The sequence below is a fragment of the Pinus tabuliformis genome, chromosome 9 (assembly GCF_031772625.1).
Source record: "Pinus tabuliformis cultivar Carrire ecotype Pingquan chromosome 9, CPIR1, whole genome shotgun sequence".
In the NCBI taxonomy this organism is placed as follows: domain Eukaryota; kingdom Viridiplantae; phylum Streptophyta; class Pinopsida; order Pinales; family Pinaceae; genus Pinus; species Pinus tabuliformis.
In genome coordinates, this window is record NC_142307.1 from 1,992,420,354 (window position 1) to 1,992,441,742 (window position 21,389).

A 21,389-nucleotide genomic window follows, 5' to 3' on the forward strand; every position below is an offset into this window, starting at 1 on the left:
CAAAATTTCTATGATTTTCACGGCAACAACATAGTCTGTTTACTCTGTAAGAACCAAATTTCTTTAAAAATGCATGCACTTGACCTTATAAGGTTATTAAAAAAAGGATGAAAATGAGGTAACAATAATAATCTTTTCCTAATTTTTGGTAGGCTAACACCAGAACGACTAAACACCAGGCCAGAAATGAAAATTTGTTGATAAACTCAGCGTCTGGACACATAAAACCTGAAAAGGGGATAGAAATAGTCAAGCTTTTCCAAGTTAATGAAAAATGTGCATGTGATCACAAATTCAACGAAAATGTGAATGAACCAACTAAAAATACATGCGAAATTTGCAAATTTAGTAGAAACTTTTATCGATCAGGTGAAATTAGCATTCTATAGAGTTGTTTTTTGAACTTAAAAAGCATTTCCTTGTATCTCGAAAGTGAGGAGGAAACCCTCTAATAAACTAAGGAAATTCAGCCTCTCCTTCTGTTCATTAAACTATATCACCCTTCTTCTCCTATTGTCATTCCTATTGCCAATACAAACACAGACACAAATGGAAAAAAAAAGCATCCACTCCACCTAAAAATCCACACAAATAGGGAAAAAACGCATCCACTGCACCTGAAATTCCACCATGAAAGAGTGTTGGTGTTAGGAAACCATTCAACTCAAAACCGCTTGGGGAAACAGAGGTTAGGGTCAGAGCAAATGAATGGAAGGCAGAGGAAATTAGTTGAGGTAAGCAGAGAATAGTTAGGGTGAACAAAATACCAATGAGATTACTTGCAAATGGATTCCAAAAACTAAAACTCCGAAGACTGGAGTTGATGATGGACTAGTTTTCATATTGCTTTCCATGGTATTTTTCAATGGTATTTTGAAAAAATCAGCAGAGAGGGAAAAACAAACCTTTGGTCATAAGAGAATATAAATGCATATGGGAAGAACTCCAAAGGCTGGAGTTGGTGATGGACTCGCTTTCATATTGCTTTCCATGGTCTTCTGAAAAAATCAGCAGAGAGGAAAAAAATAAACATTTGGTCATAAGAGAATATAAGTGCACATGGGAAAAACTCCAAATTCTAGAGTTAGTGATGTACTTGCTTTCATATTGCTTTCCATGGTCTTTTGAAAAAATCAGCAAAGAGGGCACAACAAACATTTGGTCATAAGAAAATACAAGTGCACATGGGCAATACAAATTAGTCAAATGGTGGTATAACAAAATCAGTTACCACAACAAAATCAAAGTTCACATCCAGGTTGGTTCACTATATCAATTTAGGTTCACATCTCGTTGGTTCACTATATCAATTTAGTACTAGTTATATGAAATTAATGCAAATAATTGAGTTATAGAGAAACATGTCATAGCATTAAATTACATAGTTACCAAATTTCTCTAAATCTACATGGCTCTACTTATGATGGGGGCATAAGATGTCAAGGTCTGAACATATATAGATTATTGCATGCACTTAAAAAACTAAGAAAAGAAATAGAAATAGAATTAATTGGAAAATTTGGAAAATTTTCATATTTTGATTTTACTATTGTTTTTTTTTTAATACATTGCCGAAGTAGGTCACTGGAAGGGTGGCTCTGCAATCTAAACTAGGGTTTGAGTTAGGTTTTGGCCATTGGTAACCATGGCGGGACACGGAGGAGGGCGTTCTGCTCCCTCCTACAGTCAAGTAGCTGCGAACAGAAGCAAGGGAGCTGGTCAGCATCGCTTCAAGAAACCAACGGAGGTGACAACTGGGGATGTTCACACAGGAAATATCAGACCTCATGGACAAGAAGAGAATCATGAGGAAGATAGCAGGGAGAAGAGGACAGGGGGTAGCAGTCAAAAGTCTCCACCTATGAGTGTGACAGGGGTCTGTAAACCCAATTCGACCATTATTCCTCGGGTACTTTTAAGTGACCCAGTGCTACAGGTGCACAAAGATCACATGGCGGAACACACGGTTATATGCAAATTTATGGGGATTTGGCCGATGGAGAAGGCTTTGCGCACATGGATAAGGAACCACTGGAACCCAAAGGGAGAAATAAACCTTCACCTTGGGTCCAAGGGCTTCTTTATGGTGGTGTTCATACGCTTAAAGGATAAAGACAGAGTGTTCGAGGGAGGACCCTATTTTTACGCTGCTGCAGGCCTTTACATGCGACCATGGGTGATGAATTTTGTCCTAGAATGAGAAATGTTCACTTTGGTACCGGTATGGATAAGACTTTACTCCCTTCCTTTAGATTATTGGTTGTCACACTACAACAAAACAGGCAATTTGCGCCAGATTTAGCACCAGATTCTAGTGCATTTTTTTCTCAATTGGGATGAGCAACCTGGCGCTAAATTTGGCTCTATTGTACAATTTTTAAAGCGTCCTTTTTTGCACCAAATTTTGCATCTTTTTTACGCCAAATTTTCCATCATTTTCTGCATCATATTTTGCACCAAGATTTTCATTTGGTTTTACAACAGGTTTTGCTTCTAGTTTTGTGCCTTTTTTGCATCTATTTTTGCATCATTTTTTGCTTCCTCTTTTGTGGAAATCTTTGCTTCTATTTTTGTGTCATAATTTGCATCGATTTTTACACCATATTTGACATCTTATTTAGCGCCTTTTTTTACATCCAATTTGTGCCAATTTTTGCATCTAGTCTTATGCCATCTTTTGCTTCTAATTTTGTACTTATTTTTACATCTATTTTTGTGCCAATTTTTCTGCCCTTTTTTACACCATCTTTTCCATCCAATTTTGCACCATATGTTGAATCTGATTTAGTGCCAAATTTCGCATGCATTTTTGCACCATTTTTTGCATCCACTTTTGCATTTTATTTATCTCCCTTTTTTGCATCCTATTTTGCACCATATTTTGCATTTAATTTTGCATCATTTGTTGCATCCAATTTAGCATCATTTTTAACACCATTTCTTGCATCGAATTTTTCATCCTTTTGAGCATCTAAATTTGCATCCTATGTTGAACCATATATTGCATCCACCTTTGCATCCCATTTTGTGTCTATTGTTACGTTCACTTTTGAGCCATTTTTTCGTCTACTTTTGCATTTGTTTTTGCACCAAGTTTTGAATGATTTGTTGCATCATTTTACATCCAATGTTGCATCTCAATTTGCATCCAAAATTGAGCCATTTTTATGCCCATTTTTGCACCATTTTTTCTTCTTTTGTATCCAATTTTGCACCATTTTTTATGTCCAAATTTGCATCCTTTTTGGTATCTAGTTTTTCATCCTTTTTGGCTTCCAAATTTGCATCCTTTTTTCTGCCACATTTTGTTTCCACATTTGCATCTCATTTTGCACCTAGATTTTAGTTGGAATTTTCATCTAGTTATGCATCATCTTTGACATCCTTGGTTTCACCATTTTTTAGTCCCATTTTGCATCTTGTTTTGTGTTTTTTCTTACATCCTTTTTGCATCCTAATTTTACACCATTCTTTGCATCCTCATTTTGGTGTCCATTTTTGCATTCTTGTTTGCACCCAATTCGGTATCCTTTCATATGCCCTATTTTGTTCACTTCTTTGTGTCTAGTGTTGCACCCTTTTTTAATTTTACTTTAAAAACCTTTTTGTGTCATTGTTTGCATATTGTTTTGATGGCTAGTTTAACATCCAATTCTACACCCAATTTTTAATCCATGGTTAAATCCACTTTTAGCTTCTTGTTTAGAGTTTTACTTTTATTTCCATTTATGACCACCTCTATGGGTTCATTTTACTAAGTTCATTTACATAGTGAAATATATTAAATTTTCTAAATATCATTTTGCTGTAGGATTTAATGCATGGTTAGATGAAAACAAAACCCTCTCAGTTTATCTCAGAAACCTAGGACAAACCAATTAAGAGAAAGGTTGTTCTAAGGATTAGGATTCTTAGTAGATCAAGATGTAGATTATAGATTAAGAAAAAGAGAATGAATTCTTGTGAGTCCTCGCATGCAGGTCTTCTTGGAGTTTTTCGTATAGCCAAGAAGCGCTCCTAGCTAGCTCCAAAGCTTGGTCCTACACATAAGAGAGAGAATAAAGCAACCTTCACAACATAATATCTTAATAATCAAAACTATAAAAAACATATAAATATTATTGAATAAATAAATATAAACCAAAAACCCATGCATACATTAGTTAAATAGAAGAAGTAAAGAATGAATAGAAACATATGGAAGGAAGAACAAATGATCTATATGAATAAAGGAGTTGGAGGAAAGTTACAACAATCAGATATAGTTGCAACATCACCTCCCCCAACTCATAGCTCCAAAACTCTCCCTCTCAAGATAGATCTCAAGAGAGTGACAATACAAAAATCCCATCATTTTTTCAATGGCCAAGCCTCTAATATATAGGAAAGTGGAGGCTATGAAGATTTCCAAAATTCCTCATTAGTTCAATTTGGGAAAAATCTTTTGGGTGAATAATGTTTCCTCATATAAAAAAGGAATTTTCCACTTTTTAGATGCTTTTGTGCTTAGGAAAAAGCTTCCCCATGCTTTATGGCTCTTTCCCACTTTTGTATGCTTTTATTTTTTAGGAAAAAGCTAAAGATGAGGATAAAGAGATTACATTCCACCATATGTTTCCGAAAGTGACCAAGAATGTCAAATTCAAATTCTAGTTTGCTTATGTTTTAGTTTTTTTTTAAATATATATTTAGTTTTAGTATTTTTTTTTTCTAGAAAAATATATTTAGTTTTTGGTATATTTTTCTATAAGAAAAATTATATTTTGGTTTTATAAAAATGGATTTTAAACATTCCATTCATGCTAAATTTGTGATTTTATGATAGGAGTTTAAATTATATATAGTAAAGTAACTTAATGTCATGTGTCGTGTTGCTGAGATGGGTGTTATACATCTCTTTCTTGCTAAGTTATAGAATGTGCTTAGGTTTTCTTAATGCAATAAAACTAATTATGTTCTTCATGATATCTTGAAATGTTCATCTTGAACCAGGCTAATAAAACAATAAAGTTAAAATAGGTTTTCCTTTGTCCTTTATAGATCTTTGTCCCCATTAATCTTGGTCTTAATAGATTAATTGTCTTGTGGTGGCCTTGAGTGGTCACTTCCATTAGTTGCATGCTTTGTAGTTTTCAGTTAGTGACATTTTTTAGGCTTGATAATATGTTATTTAATTTATCAAAATGTGTTATTGTCCATATTATTGTTAAATATTAATATTAAATATGCTGATTTTTAAGCATGTTTTAGCAAAACTTTCCCAAAATGTTTATAGATTGTATTTTATAATGCAATGATTCTTTGCTTGATGAAATTGTTTTGGATATTTTTTTTAATGATTCATTGATTGATGAAATTGTTATGGATATTTTTTTTAATATATTAAATTTTATGTGATAAAGTCAAAATCACCTCTTTTTTAGATTTTCATTGATCAATTTCCCTTAAGGCCATCAAGTTCACCATTTGGTCCCAGGTTAAGGAAATATAGGAGTCATGAAGTGGAATTGTCCAAGCACTTAAATCTTGAGACATGTTTCTTTTTAGTCACTTTATACTTTCTTTCTATGTAAATTTTTGATGAAAATAGTCTTGGAACATGAGGGGCGTCAATAGTAAGCGAAAACAAACTCCTAAAAGAAAAATGGTATGCAAAGCACCCATAAATAATGTTGATATAAGAAGCAAAAATATTAAGTGAGGTTCAACCTCATATAATTAGAAAATGGGGGAGGAATTTCCAAGTAGTAGTGATTGATGCTTAGAGATACTTGGGTGGAATGGTTATTATTTGAAATGATTAAGACATCAAGGTTACCAATATGTTTACCTCTTTTCGCATTATGACAATACAATTTTAGTTAATTGACATTGAGGACTACTACCATGTATCCAATGTCTATGACTCCAATATCGCAAATGGAAAACCTCTATTTCTCAATTCTATTTCTAGCACAAGTAATTTATACTCTCCATCTCCATGGATTGTTGGGAGTGACTTCAATATTATAAGTGTCTCGAGGAAAAGAAAGAATGAATCGAAATGTTTAACAAGATATTTTGTAAGCTATACCATTAAATCCACAAAGTAGTCTCCATTAAAGTTGTCAAGAAATGAGTCTCCAACCTACACATGTGGATCAATGAGATGTAATACATGTGTGTGTGGTTACGAACTCGATACACCTCTATAATAACTCCACAAACTTATGTATTTCACTCTATCACATAAATTGACAGTAGTGTGACATAAGTAAACCAAGAGTAGACATGAAAGCCTTAGGAAACAAACATTCCTTAGATCCTCAATTAGGTTCTTAAATGATGAAGTGAAAATGCAAGGAGAAAAGAAGAATTCATGATTTAACCATCACATACATGTGATCAAGTGTGACTAGGAGTGTATATATTCATATATTTTCCAAAGAGGGAGTGAATACTTGAGTTACCATTTATTGGCCCTTATTTTTCTTTCTTTTTCATTTTCTTATATATAGGACTTAGGGAATAAGGTTTTCATAAGTTTGGCACAACTCATAGATATAAGATTTACATGAATTTTCACTTCAACCTTAGAGTTTAGACTTAGATAAATCAATATAGTGTATGTTTAATGATTTTGGCTTTCACTTTTTTATTGTATTTCATCACAAATATAAAAGGGGAAATATTTTGCCACAAATCTATGAATGCTTAATCATAAAGTCGTCATGTGCTGAAAACAAATTAATGATGTTATTCTCTACGAAAATGATGGGTATTCTTGAGAAAATCTTATGCTTGTGGATGTTTCCTCCCTGGTTGAGAGGGAGTGAGGGTAGACACCATGTTATCCATGTGTCATGTACTATGGCTAGGATTAACAATCGTAAGCCTAGTAAAGGCACTAGTAGGGATAATGGTGGATTGGATAAACATCTGGGACCAATATTATTTGAGAATTTGGACATTGACTAGGACTAATCGCCATAAGTCAAGTACATTAATCCAAGATAAGAATAGTCATGAGGATTGACATTTTCTGGTGTCAAATATTATGATAGTGGATTAGGAAATGATCATGTGAGGACATACCTGGTAAACATCTTGGTGGGGTAAGTGCCTTGAAAGGCAGTGGTGTCCAAATTTATGCCTCCCAACATTGTGCTATGATCTAATGGAGAGATAAACTTGTTAGTCATGGCCTTACTATTTTGAAAATTTTGGCTATGATGATGTAAATCATCATTGATGCTTATCAATCTAGATCCCTTCTTATATGAATATTTCAACTTGAGAGTACTTTTTTGTCTCATTATGAGTACCTCGCTAGTTTAGAGGGAGGGTCATCATCTTCATTATTGCCATCATCACCACCATCAATGTGATCATTATTGTCATCATTTCATTATCATAATAATCACCATTCATGTCTTCTTCATGATCATCATCATCATCATGATTTGTGTATATTGTCGTCAATTGTTCATAATTATAGGTATCATAAGAAATATCACCAACCTTAGGACACATGATATATGAAAGAAAAATAACCACTTTATTTTTAGAAATGATTGATGATCATCAACATCACTACCATTATCATCGTCATTATAATTGTCATCATCCCCATCATCATAACTAATATAAGTTTTATCATAATTTTTGTCATCTTCATCATGAACATCATAATCATCATTCATGCCATTATTGTTCTTGATTATGACCAAGATGAAAATAATGATAATGATGATCAGATGATGATGACTTGGAAGATGACGCCAAAGATAATTATTATGATTTTTACCATGATAACATTTAAAAATTGGGAGGAATGGCCAAGGTCATTAGCATCATCATCATTTTCATTGTAACTCCCATCGTCTTTATCATCATTGTCATTATCATAACAATCGCAATTCATGTCATCGTCATCATCTTCATTATCATCATCGTTATAATTATTGACATTGTCATCAGTTGTTCATAATTTTCAATTTCATAAGAAATATAATCAATGCAAAAGATATGATGTGTGTTGGAAAATGGATGCAAAAGTAAACAAAAAATGGGGGGTAAAAATAGACGTAAATTTGGATGAAGAGTGGACACAACATAAGTAGATGCAGAACAAGACAGAAAAATTGAACAAAAGTGGATGAAAAAGTAGATGCAATAATTCATACAAACTTGAACACAAAATAGGACTCAAACATGGATGAAAAAGTGGAAGAAAACATGGGCACAATAGTAGGCATAAAACTTAGCATGAATTATGGTGAAACAAATGTGGATACTCCAATGAATGTAAAAAAAAAAGGGACACAAACTTGAATGCAAAAAGGAGGAAAACTTGGATGAAAAAAGGGATGTAAACATGGGCCAAACATGGGTGCAATAGTGAACACAAAATTAGTTGCAAAACTAGACAAATCAAAAGTGGATGTAAAAGTAAATTCGAAATGGGATGCAAAAAACATAAACAATATTTGATGCAAACTTGGACACAAAAGAGGATGCAAATATGGATGCAATAGTGGAAGAAAATGTGGGTTGCAATGATAGGCATAAGATATGGCACAAATAATAGCACAAAAAAGGTGGATGTAATAATAGACACAAAATAATATGCAAACTTAGATGCAAGACAAGATGCTATAAGGGATGTAAAAGTGGATGCAAACACGGGTGCAACATGAGAAACAAAATTGGATGCAAAATATGGATGAAATGGAAGTACTTGCAAAAGAAGATACAAAATGAGATGCAAAACCCAACACAAAAGTGGATGCAAAAATAGATGAAATATTTTATGCAAAAGAGGATGTGAAGATGGATGCAAAATTGGAAGAAAACGTGGGTACAACAGTATGTGCAAAACATGGAACAAATTTTGTCACAACAAAAGTAGATGTAATGATAGATGCAAAAAAAGAAGCAAATGAAGATGAAAAATAGGATGCAAAAAGGGATGTAAAAGTGGGTGTAAACATGGGTGCAACAATGGATGTAAAATAGCTTTTGCAACTTCTTTGAAAGAGAAATTTTGTCCCAACAATTAGACTTGTAGCATAAAGAACATGGTTAATACATATGATTCGACCAAAAACTAGTTACTACCAAAATTCAACCAAAAAAAATATCACTGCATAAAAATAGAATTAAAAACAAAAAAAATAAAAACAAAAATTTCCCAAATTAAAAATAAATAAATGATAAACTTTTTTTTACCAAAATTTAGTGATTTTTTTAGTGCTAATACTAACATCACCATTACAACAAGATATTTTTTAGTGCTAATACTGCCATTACAACAAGATATAAGAGGGATATAGTGCAAAAAGTTTAATAATAATATGTATGTAGAAGATGGTCTTCAGACTGGTGAATTCATGATAATCAATGGGACTACATTCAAAATAATTGGATGTTATTTACTTTTTTACATAGATTGTCAAAATAATTGCATAAATCGATTTTTTTTAACCAAAATTTAACAAAAACTTTGCTAGTGCTAACATTAGAACCACCATTACAACAAGATATCTTTCTAGTGTTGACAACACCATTATAGTAAGATACCTCAAGAGAGACAAAAAATTTAAAAAGTATGATAGTAATATATATCCAGAAGATGTAGTGAAACTAGTAATTGTTCATTCTCATTATCATAATCATTGTCATCATCATCACCATCATCCTTGTCATCGTTATTGCCATCATTACATTATCATCATAATCACCATTCATGCCATCATCATCAGCTCCATCATCATCATCATTATGGACATTGTTTGCAATTGTTTATAATTATAGACGTTGTGAAGAAATATCATCAACCCAAAAAATGTGATCAGTGTTAGAAAAGGGTTGTTTAGGACACATTGATATACGTAAGAGAAATAACAACTCTATTTTTGAGAGATGATCGATGATCATCATCATCACCACCATTATCATCGTCATTGTCATTTTTATCATCCCCATCATCATCATTAATGTAATTTCTATCAACATTGTTGTAATCATCATCATCATTCATGCCATTATTGTTTTTGATGATGACCTAGATGAAAATGATGATGATGACACCAAAGATAATTCTTATGATTATGACAATGACAACATCTAAAATTGGGAAGATTCGCCAAGGTCATTAGCGTCGTCATCATCATAATCATTGCCATCATCATCATTAATGTCATTGTAACCACTATCGTCTTTATCATCATAATCACAATTCATGTCATCGCCATCATCTTCATTTTCATCATTGTCAATATTATTGACATTGTCATCAATTGTTCATAATTGTCAATGCCATAAGGAATATCATCAATGCAGAAAATATGATGAGTGTTGGAAAAGGGATGCAAAAGCGAACATAGAAATGGGGGCAACATAGAAGAAGTAAAATTGGATGAAAAGTGGATACAACATAAGTAGATGCACAACAACATGAAAAACCTAACACAAAAGTGGATGCAAACGTAGATGCAGTTGTCAATGCAAACTTGGATGCAAACATGAAGGAAAAAGTGGAAGCAAACATGGGTCCAATGGTAGGTGTAAAACTTGGCACAAACTGTGGTGAAACAAATGTGGATGCAACAACGGACACAAAAGTAGATGCAAAAATGGATGAAACAAAAGTGGATACAATAGGGGATGCAAAAACATACACAATATCTGATGCAAACTTGAACACAAAAGAGGATGAAAATGTGGATGCAAACGTGGAAGCAAATGTGGTTGCAATGGTAGGCGCAAGATATGGTGCAACAAAAGTGGATGTAACAATAGACAAAAAATATGCAAAATAAGATGCAAAAATGGATGTAAAAGTGGAAGCAAACATTGATGCAACAGGCAAAACAAAATTGGATGAAAAAAATGGATACAATGGAAGTAGATGCAAAAGTAGATACAAAACGAGATGCAAAACCAATGCATAAACCTGACACAAAAGTGGATGCAAAAATAGATGCAATATTTGATGCAAAAGAGGATGTGAACATGGATGCAAAATTGGAAGCAAACGTGGATACAATAGTGAGTGCAAAACATGGTGCAAATTATGGCATAGCAAAAGTGGATGTAATGATAGATGAAAAAAAAGAATCAAAGTATGATGCAAATGAAGATGTAAAAAGGGATGCAAAAAGTGAAATTTAAAATGGGTGTAACAGTGGATGCAAAATTGTATGCAAAAGTGGATGCAATAGAAGTCGATGCAAAATTAGATGCAAAACGAGACACAAAACCCGATGCAAATCCTGGTCCAAAATTGAATACAAAAAGGGATGCAAAAATAGATGTAGTAGTTGATGAAAACCTAGATGCAAATGAGGATGCAAATGTGGATGCAAAATTATAATCAAAAGTGGGTGCAAAAGGAGGTGCCAAACTAGGCGCCAATTGTGGCACAAAAATATTAGATGCAATAGTGGGTACAATAATAGATGCAAAAGAGGATGTAAATATGGATGCCAAACAAGATGGAAAAGTGGATGCAACAAAATTAGATGCAAAACTAGACACAAAACTCGATGTAAAACGTGGCGCAAAAGTGATACACAAATGGATGAAAAAATGGATGCAAAAAATGATTTAAAAAAGGATGCAAAAAAGGATGCAAAAGTCGATGCAAAAGTTGATGCAAGTGTAGGTGCAAAAAGTGGATGCAAATGAGGATGCAAAAGTATGTCAAACAAAAATAGATGCCAAAATTGATGCAAAACCTGGAACAAAACCTGGTGCAAAGGATGACACAAAACTTGGCATAAAATTTGGTGCAAAACCTATTGCAATACCTGGTGCTAAACTTGGTGTAAGATTTGGTGCAAAACTTGATGCAAATTTTGTGTCAAGTCTTGCACCATATTTGATAAATGGATGCAAATAGCACCATAAATGGGCTCTAGATGCAAAAAAAGAAGTAAAAAGGGACGCTAATCGCTGGTTTTGTTGTAGTGTCAGAGTCTCTAAAGGCTATCGGAAACAAGCTAGGGCATTTTATAAAGATATCAAATGCGACTCTAAGAGGCAAATACACTTCCTTAGCCCAGATTTATGTGAAAATGGAATTATCTAGGGCACTTCCAGACGAGATCATTTTAGAAGTGTATGACGAAGAATGGGTGCAGGCGGTGGACTATGAACATGTCCCATTTAGGTGTCGTAAGTGCCATGAACACGGGCACCTATACAGAGACTGCCCATCAAACAAACTGGAGAGCAACACGAAAAACACCATAGGCAAATATCCCGAGGGTTTCACTAGGGTGGGGGGTAAAGGGAAAGGAGGAAAGTGGTACCAAAAGAAAATCAACGAGGACGGGCAACCGAGCCAGAATAGTTTCAAGATCTTAGAAGAAGTTGGAAATAACGGGGCAAACTATGAATTAGAGACTAATCCCATTGAGAAGGAAAGGGATGCTAGCATGAAGGATATACCAGAGAACATCCAGCAAAAGGATGGTCTACCGAGCATTATGGAGCTCAGAAGGGACCATGAGATGACCCCAATTGAGGCGGGAACGGAGGACCATGGACTGCAGGAGATTCTAGAGAGGGAGAATTTAGATCTAGAAAAGTTTCTGGAGCATGGAATTACCAAAGGGGTTGACTCCCTGCCAAATGAGGAGTTCGACAGGGTCCAATAGCTCTTCCTATGGAGATCCCAATTGAAGGTTTCTGGAGTCAAAATAAACCATGACAGCCATGAGAATAGAGGGATGAAAAAAATGGAGGAAACACTGGGGCACTCTGCCAAGAACCCGGGTAGGAAAAGAGGAAGAAAAAGACAGAATGAGTTGTTAACCGAATGTGGGAAACTCATGATTAACTCAGGTAAGATGAGAGATCTCACCAATTACTCCTTTACAAACCTTTCTTAATGAAGCTTACAACCTGGAACATTAGGGGTCTAGGAAGTAAAAGGAAATAAAGAAATCTTAGCAGTAGAATAAAAGAAGAAAAACCAGATATGGTTTTTATTCAGGAAACAAAGTGTTCGATAGACAAGATCAGAGAAATACATAGAAAACGGTTAATCAAGTATGAGTATCTAGAGGTTAAGGCAGATAACTCGGCGGGGGGGATTCTTACACTTTGGGATCCCCAAAAACTTGGAATCCTGGATGCTGAAGCATCTAGGAACTATCTATCGCTGGTGATTCAACCTTTGGGTGATAAGGAGATCTACATGATTAAAAACGTCTATGGTCCTCAAAAACTAGAAGACAGACTCAAGCTTCTCACCTCCCTTGAGGAGCTGAGAGATAGATATCCTGATATGCCTTCGATTCTAGTAGGGGATTTCAATATGATCAAATCTCTTACAGAGAGAAAAGGTGGCACCAGAATACTAGGCAGAGACTCCATTTCCTTCCAAAACTTCATAAATAACATGGGACTAGTGGATACAGAAACAATAAATGACACTTTCACCTGGAACAATAAGAGGGGAGGGGCTTCTCAAGTTTCCTCTAAACTAGATAGATTCATAATCTCAGAGGACCTCCTTCTCACAGGCCTTGACGTGTCAGCTTTAATCCTTCCCTTTAGATGCCTGTACCATTGCACTGTCCAGCTTGAAGCCACTTTTATGGGTACACCGAAGAACAAACCTTTTAGGTTTGAAAATATCTAGCTCTATCACCCTGACTTCACCAGCAATATTGACAAATGGTGGATGGAAGATATGCTCATTCAAGGCACTAAAATGTTCATGCTGCAACAAAGACTTAAAAACATCAAATTTAGACTTAAATATTGGAACAAAAAATATTTTGGTAATATTTTCAAAGCCAAAAGATAAGTTGAATAGAAACTCCAGGGGATTAATCAGATCATCATCAAAGATGGTTTTACCGAGGAAAGGAAATTTCAAGCTAATTCTCTTCAGGAGGAATGGGAAGATAGATGCATGCAAGAGGAGATTTTTTGGAGCAGAAATCGAGGGTGTAGTGGATTAGAGAAGGGGAAAGAAACACGAAGTTTTTTCATAAATCAACTTTGGATCATAGGTCAAATAACAGAATTTCAAAACTCAAAGATGTTCAAGGAAAAGAGCTCGTCTCCCACAAAGAAATGGAATCCTTCCTAGTTCAACACTTCCTTAGCATAGCAGAGGAGTCTCTCTTCGACAGATCACAGTTCATTAACAATTTCACAAAGTACATTCCCAAGCTTGTAACCAGGGAAGGCAATCACAATCTTAACAGGCCAGTGTCTGAAGATGAGGTCAGTGAAGTTATCAATGAGATGAAAAATTGGAAAGCTCCTAGCCCGAATGGGTTCAATGTGGACTTCTTCAAAGCGTGCTGGAAAACAGTCAAACAAGACATCCTTGATGTTGTGGAAGACTCAAGAAGATCCAAAATGGTTTTGAAGGCTCTCAATTCCTCTTTCATAGCTTTGATTCCAAAGCAGGAAAAAGAAATGACACCAGACAGATTTAGAGCCATAGCTTTATGTAATATGGTGTACAAAATTATTTCCAAAGTGATTGAAAACAGACTCAAGGCCCTTCTTCCAGCTCTTGTCTCAGAGGAGCAAACTGGTTATGTGGAAGGAGGACAATTCTCAACAACATCATACAATCTCACGAGGTGGTACAGTCTCTTAAGAGCAATAAACAAGCCGGTATGATCATACAGCTTGACCTAGCGAAAGCTTATGATAAGTTCAGCTGGTCTTACATCAGGGCAGTGCTAAAAGCTTATGGTTTCGACCACAATTGGATTAGATGGGTTATGGCCCTTATATCCATGGCTAGTTTTTCGATCTTGCTTAATGGTTTGCCCTCTAAAACCTTTATGCCTTCTAGGGGTCTCAGACAAGGAGATCCACTCTCCCCCTTCCTCTTTGTGCTCATGATGGAAGGGCTAGGCAGAGTGATCAAAATGGAAAATGTTGAAGGAAGAATCCAGGGACTGAAACTTACCATAGATGTTGTTGCTTCGACTCATCAACAACTTGTGGATGACACTATGCTACAGGGTATTCCCATGGTTAAGGAAGCTAAAGCTTTCAAACAAATCTTGAACGACTTTTCTATGGCCGCTGGTACAGAGGTAAGCCTTGACAAATCAAAGGTTTTCTTTTTTAACACTAACATTGCTATTCAGAGGAACCTCACCAGAATTCTTAGGTTTCAAAGGGATCGGTTACCTTCTAAGTACCTTGGAATGCCTCTTACGGACAAACCTCTGAGCAATGGAGTGTGGGAGCCAGTAATTAACAAACTTTAGGACAAGATCAGGAAATGGACTTGCAGGTCTTTGAATTTGGCAGGGCGTCTTGTGCTTACAAAGGTTGTTCTACAGGCCACACCCATTTTCATGTTGTTAGCTCTTCCTGCTCCTAAAGGAGTTATACAACAGATCAGGAATATTCAAAGAGATTTTCTTTGGGGAAAAGGGGAAGAGAAAAAAAAGTGGGCTTTGGTAGATTGGGACAAGCTCTGCAAACCTAAGGCTCATGGTGGTTTAGGGCTTCATGACCCTGAAATCCTTAGTAGAGTATCAGGAGCCAAAATCTGGTTGAGGTGGCTCAAGGAATCGGCTACCCCTTGGGCTAAGCTTTGGAAGCAGAAATATGCAAATAACTGGCAGGAGAGGGATCATATCAGAATGTTAGGACTTATCAAGGGCTCCCACATTTGGAACCTTGCTTGGGAAAACAGAACCATTGTCCAATAGCATAGTTTTTGGGAGATCCGAGATGGAAACCTTGCACAGTTTTGGGAGGATAACTGGTAGTAGAAACCAAATTTGTTTAGAGAAGAATTAACCGCTCTCAAAAATGACACTGATAACAAAGATTTACTTATGGTAAGTGACTTTTGGGATCAGGTAAGGGACAATGGTAAATGGAGAATGTGGAAGAATCTTGGTTACAGTGAAGAGAGTCCTTTGAGGGCCCAAGCAGATTCCCTTGCTCTTGACTTGGAGCAGAGGAAGATTTTGGTGTCTTCCTTGTCTGACCAACTGAGATGGGGTCGAAACGCCGAAGGAACTTTAACCTCAAAGAAGCTAAACACATGGCCCTAGGTTTTGATTATCCAAACCTTGATCAGGTTTGGAATGAACTTTGGAAGAACCCTCAATGGATGAAAATCAAATTGTTTATGTCGTTGGTTCACCAAAAGAAAATTCTCACATGGGAGAATCTTCTAAAAAGGGGATTTGTTGGCCCATCTAATTGCCATCTATGTGGCTTACAGGAGGAGATGATGGATCATTTACTAAACCGCTGCCCCTTCACCTCTACCGTGTGGGATTGGGTGGCCTCAGTCTTCAGGCAAACAGACAAGGACAGACTCAGCATCACAAACACTTTGAAGAATTGGAGGAAAGACTTCTCAGGTAATGAAATCATTAACAAGGCTTGGACTCTAGTTCTAGGCTTTATTATCTGGGATGTATGGAAATAACGCAATGGCAGGATCTTCAAGAACAAAATAGGCTCGACCCAGAGCATCATTGTCTAAATTTTACAACAGCTTAAAGATACAGTAGGAGCCCTTATGTGGAAAATTCCTGTGGACCCCCCTTCGCCCCAGGATGCTCGCATACTAATGCAGTTGGGTCTCCATTCTCTGGTTCCCCAAGGCGCTGGAAAGGGTGTGAGAAAAACAACTGCTGGTAAAGATATCTGGCAACCTCCTCCTCCTGTTTTTTGAAAATCAATATAGACGGGGCCTCTAAGGGCAACCCAGGGGTGGCTGGATATGGCGATGTCATAAGAGATGAGTTGGGGCACATAATGAATATCTTCCACATTCATTTGGGGACTTCCAAAAACAACATGGCGGAGCTTATGGCCTTAGAGCAGTGCCTGGAAATCCAGATGGAGGCAAATTTACACAATGCCATCATTAAAGCTGACCCTGAATTGGTCATTAATGCGGCCAAGAAGATGTGTAATGGAACGACACCTAGAAAAGTGTCGAAACACTGGAGGCTCTTGCAGGTCTTTCAGCGTATTCATTCCCACTTACAAACCCTGAGAACCATCAGTTTTGTTCATGTGTGAAGAAAAGCCAATATGCTAGCTGATCGTTTGGCGAATGAAGGGGTGCTATGTAAGGAAATCTATATTCGGTATGACTGGGAGTCTATACCCTCTGGTAAACTACGTGATGATTGTCAACAACAAGTAGCCAAAGACATGGAAAATATCCAGACCAATGAAGAAGGAGCAGGAGGAAGACTAGCGGGAGATGAAGGAATGACATAAACCCAAAGTGAAGAGAAGGATGAAGAGGTGAGGTAACGATGCACAAGATTTGTTAGATCATGGAGGATCAACGAGCATATTTGGTGGACAAGTTTAGCGGGAGTAGGAGCGGGCGGAAATCCTTGAGCCTAGTTGAAGTGTCGTAGTAAATCCTGACCGTCGATCTTATATCCATGCGTTGATGTCTTATTCCATTACGAGGGTTAAAACTACTGGTAATCCGTGTGCTAGTTGAATAGTCACAGATAGTTGGATCTAAGTGCCCCGTCATCGAATGGATATCGGGTTTGAAGTTGGTGGGTGGTTAAGTTGAAGAGCGGACCTGAATTTTTATAGATCAAAAGTTCTTTTTCTTTATTGAGTCCGAATAGCAGTTAAGCGACGCACAAGTTCCCGAAGCGATGTTGTGACAATCGTCGAATCAAGAACCAGATCGACGATGGAGATTTAATCTCAATTTGTCTTTCAATAAAAGAGTCTGGCCAACGATAAACTCAGTTTTGCGACCTTGCGATGGGTCGAGGTTTGCGAGGTTGCAATGGACATTGGACCGTTAGATCAATAGGTTGATTGAACGGCGGAGGTTTACTCTCGCATTTCGCAGTTTCAAGTGTTGGCGGCTTGCAGTTAATGCGATGTGCGATAAGCCGAGAATGCGATGTGCGATAAGCTAAGAATGCGATAAGCCAAGAATTGGAAGTGTCTAAATTTGTTTTGTGTGTGATGTTTCAGGTTTTGTTGAACTTGTTGCTTTTTTTCATCAACGGGTTTGTCTTTTGCTGGTCTTTACACTTGTAAAGATGTGTACCATATGTAATATTGTTTGTGATTTTAATTGAAGGCTCCAATCTTACTTGACCAAAAAAAAAGATTTTACTATTGGTTTTATTTTGACAAATTTTTAATAAATAAGTTTAGAACAATGATTTTTGTATTTATCTATTAGATAGAATTTTGGACAAAAGAGTTTTGAAACCAAAGGCCATGTTAGATTTAAGTTTTTGGAGGGAAAATAAAGTGTGGGTATTTTTTTGTATGGCTTGTTTGGAAAAACAAGAACTTAACTTGGGAAAATCTACAGAAGAGAAATTGGCAAGGGCCAAGTATTTGTGTGTTATGCAGGGAGGAGGCAGAAAATAATGATCATATATTTCTCAGATGTCTGGTTTCTATAAAGGACTGGTGCCAGATTGTGTAGTATATAGATTTCCCTCAAACAAGCTTCTCATCCATCTCGGACTATTTGGGTTGGTGGTGTAAACAAAATAGTATATGGAGATCTATTCCTTTAATATATGTTTGGGAAATATAGAGGTGGCGAAACAAGATTATATTTGAAAATTTCAAGGAGCACTCCTCAAGGGTTATGGATCGCATCCTTGAATGGTATCATACAACAAAAAATCACAAAAAGGATACCATGGCCACTCATAAAAAGATGACGGAGTCTGGAGATATATATCCGGCTGCTTTTTTTGATGGGGCAGAACAAAGGGATGTTTGTGGTTGCGGTTTTTGGCTCATGATTTCAAAGGAGTAGGAGTATTGGGTTCATTGGCATGTTAGCAGGGGAAAAACATGAAGGCTGAGATTGTTACTATATGGGGATTTCTTTATTTTGATACTTTCTTGGACATTCCCGTCATATGGGTCATTATGGGACTCTCATAGTCAATATTCGATCCAACATAACAGTCAAGATTTCAACTAGAATGTCGATTTTCTGTCAAAGATGGGACTTATGGACTCCATGGACGGATGCATATTGAGCTAAGATTGGGCAGTGTTACAATGGATCTGGGGACTCTTCCCATCCCTGGATAGGAGATATATTTTATGTTGTCGCCTTATGTAAATGAGGGTTTTATGGACTGTTTGATCTTTGGTTTTTTGAAATTTTGGATACACTACTGTTAAATAGGCTCACTGTAGTTAAGGCTGATGAAGCATATATGTGCTTTTTATATGGGAACAATGATACTCTTCCTTACTATTTTTCATTTTTTATGATGATGAGATAGAGAAGTAAGGATACATATTATGTGGGCAAGATCTATACTCAATTGATAGTTTTTTATATAAAGGAGATGTCAATATGTATATGATATATGGATAGATGTACTGGTTTATACATATCAATATAAATACAGTGTTTTTTTCTTGTTGAAAAAAGAAGAATAATTTTTACTTGCAAATTGATGAATTGAAAGGATATTTCAAAGGGAAAGGAATCTTTGTTAGTGAGCATTTAAGTCAATCTTCAAACATGGACAAAAACTTGCAAGAACTGCATGCCCAATCTCAAATTGAGATTTCATAGTAAATTTTTATGGAAGTGTTTACCCCAAAAGTGGCTAGAATTCGGGCAAAAAAACTTCAAAAAAGCTTGCACCATTTTGATAGTGGAAATGGATTTAGCACCATCAAAACCTCTCTGGGCATCCAAAATCTTGAAGTTTGACAACTGTAACCTGGATTTACAAAAATCCCTGCGAACGTTTTTGAAAATCTTGCCAAAATTTCTATGATTTTCAGGGCAAAAACACAGTCTGTTTACTCTATAACAACCAAATTTCTTTAAAAATGCATGCAATTGACCTTAGAAGGTGATTAAAAAAGGATGAAAATGAGGTAACAATAATAATATTTTCCTAATTTTGGTAGGCTGACACCAGAACAACTAAACATGAGGCCGGAAATGAAAATTTGTTGACAAACTCTGCGTCTGGCCACAAAATCTGAAAAGGGGATAGAAATAGTCAAGCTTTTCCAAGTCAATGCAAAATGTGCATATGATCACAAAATTCAATGAAAATGTGAATGAACCAACTAAAAATACATGCTAAATTTGCAAATTTAGTAGAAACTTTTACCGATCAGGTGAAATTAGCATTCTATAGAGTAGCCTTTCGAACTTAAAAAGCATTTCCTTGTATCTCAAAGTGAGGAGGAAACCCTCTAATAAACTAAGGAAAATTAGCCTCTCCTTCTGTTCATTAACCATATCGCCCTTCTTCTCCTATTGTTATCCTATTGCCAATACAAAACTAGACACAAATGGAAAAAAAAAGCATCCACTCCACCTAAAACTCCACACAAACGGGAAAAAATGCATCCATTTACACCTGAAATTTCCCCCAGAGTGTTGGGTGTTAGGAAACCATTCAACTCAAAATCGCTTGGGGAAACAGAGGTTAGGGTCAGAGAAAATGAATGAAAGGCGAAGGAAATCAGTTGAGGTAAGTGGAGAGTAGTTAGGGCAGATAGAATACCGTGAGATTACTTGCAAATGGATTCCAAAAACTAAAACTCCGGAGACCAGAGTTGATGATGGACTAGTTTTCATATTGCTTTCCATGGTATTTTTCAATGGTCTTTTGAAAAAATCAGCAGAGAGGGCAAAAGAAACCTTTTGTCATAAGAGAATATAAATACACATGGGAAAAAATCCAGATGCCAGAGTTGGTGATGGACTTGCTTTCATATTGTTTTCCATGGTCTTTTGAAAAAAATCAGCAGAGAGGACAAAACAAACCTTTGGTCATAAGAGAATATAAGTGCACATGGGAAAAACTCCAAATGCCAGAGTTAGTGATGGACTCACTTTCATATTGCTTTCCATGGTCTTTTGAAAAAATCAGCAAAGAGGGCACAACAAACATTTGGTCATAAGAAAATACAAGTGCACATGGGCGATAAAAATTAGTCGAATGGTGGTATAGAAAAATCAATTACCACAACAAAATCAAAGTTCACATCTAGGTTGGTTCACTATATCAATTTAGGTTCACATCCCGTTGGTTCACTATATCAATTAGTACTAGTTATATGAAATTAATGCAAATAATTGAGTTATAGAGAAACATGTCATAGCATTGAATTACATAGTTACCAAATTTCTCTAAATCTACATGGCTCTACTTATGATGGGGGCATAAGATGTCAAGGTCTAAACATATATAGATTACTGTGTGCACTTAAAAAACTAAGAAAAGAAATAGAAATAGAAGTAATTGGAAAATTTTCATATTTTGATTTTACTATTGTTTTTATTTTGACAAATTTTAAATAAATACGTTTAGAACAATGATTTTGTATTTATCTATTAGATAAGAATTTTGGACAAATGAGTTTTGAAACCAAGGCCATGTTAGATTTAAGTT